Genomic DNA, 1,654 nt, shown 5'->3' on the forward strand with positions numbered 1-1,654 from the left:
GCTTTTAAAAAAAATGGAGAAGTGAAAAAGAATTGAAAATTTTAAAAGAAAATGATATTAGAAAATCGATACTTTATTAAAAACAAACATTTTGAAACGAAAAATCAATAAGTTTAAAAATTTTGTGATTTTGAAAAATAATTGAAAATGTTCAAAATTCGAAATTAAAAGAAAAAAGTTATTTTTAAAAACATTAAGATTTTGAAAAAATATATATAATTAAAAAAAATTGAAAAGTTGAAAGCAACATGATGCTTTTGAAGAAAAAAAAATCGGCATTTTGGAATTTTTGGGGAAAAAAATTAAAAATTGTGAAAATTTAGGATATTTTGAAAATAAAAATTCAGAATTTGTATTTTTATTTATTTTTTGAAATATTTTATAATAAAAATGATATTTTGTTAAAAGTTTTCAAAGAAAAATTTAGAGTAAAAAAATATACATTTTGAAAAAAAATATAATTTTTAAATGAAAATTGATATTTATCTGTGAAAAAAAATATTTTTTAATAAATTATTAGGCACATCCACTAATTGAACATTTAACCATTTTTGGACCATCAAATTAGTAGCTTCATATGTTTAAATCAAATTTCACTCAAATTGTTGATCATTCTTGTATTCCCAATACCTTTCTCACATGTAGCTAGCCTGATTGGGGTGAGTAACTAGTCAAATTGAGGGTATTGATCAATAAAATAGAGTGAATGAACTATACATATAAAATGGGCTAAATATTATTGTCAAAATTGTGACCCAACTTATTGACCTCGTGAGAACCTATGAATTAATGTTAATAAGTTTTGTGGGCCTCATCATGATGTGTGTCGAACATCAACACCATGCATTTAATGTGTCCCCTTTAGGTTATGAGATATCTCAAAAATCATCCATAAATGAAACTCAGGTGGGCCATACCATCTAAAACCATGTCAAGACATCTTAAAAAATATAAAAGCACTTGGTGGGGCCCACGTGAATTTTGGATACGGCTAAAACTTAGTCTAACCCCTCATCCAAGTGGGACACACATAATGAGTGGGTTGGATATATGAATCACATTAAGGCAAGCCCAATATATGATTATGAATATTTTAAGGAAACCCTTTTACATTTAGGTGCGTTAGTCATTACCCTTACCAGAGTAAACTCTGTGGGGTCCACCGTTATTTATTTATTTTATCCACTCCGTTTATCCATGTTAACAGATAATTTGAGGTCTAAAGAACAAAAATGAAGCATATCCAAAGCTCAAGTGGACCACACCACAGGAAATAGTGTGATTGAACCTCTACCATTGAAAAATTCTTGGAGGCCATAGAAGTTTTGGATCAAGCTGATGTTTGTGTTTTCTCTTCATTCATATATATTTGATATTATGAATAGGTTGGATGGCAAATAAACGTTACTATGGGCCCAAGGAAGGTATCAATGGTGGAAATCATTATTCCACATTATTTCGTGTGGCATGGTCCACTTGAGTTTTGGATTTACCAAAAATTTGGGATCAACCCACATTGGTCATCCATTTTTCGAGATCATTTCAGAGAATTATTCAAAAAATGAATCATATCCAAAGACTAAATGGACCGCACCACAAATACCAGCATGGATGGGAACGGATTGGCTACTCCCCTGCCACCTGCCCGTTGGCT

The sequence above is a fragment of the Magnolia sinica genome, chromosome 13 (genome assembly GCF_029962835.1).
Source record: "Magnolia sinica isolate HGM2019 chromosome 13, MsV1, whole genome shotgun sequence".
Classification (NCBI taxonomy): Eukaryota; Viridiplantae; Streptophyta; class Magnoliopsida; order Magnoliales; family Magnoliaceae; genus Magnolia; species Magnolia sinica.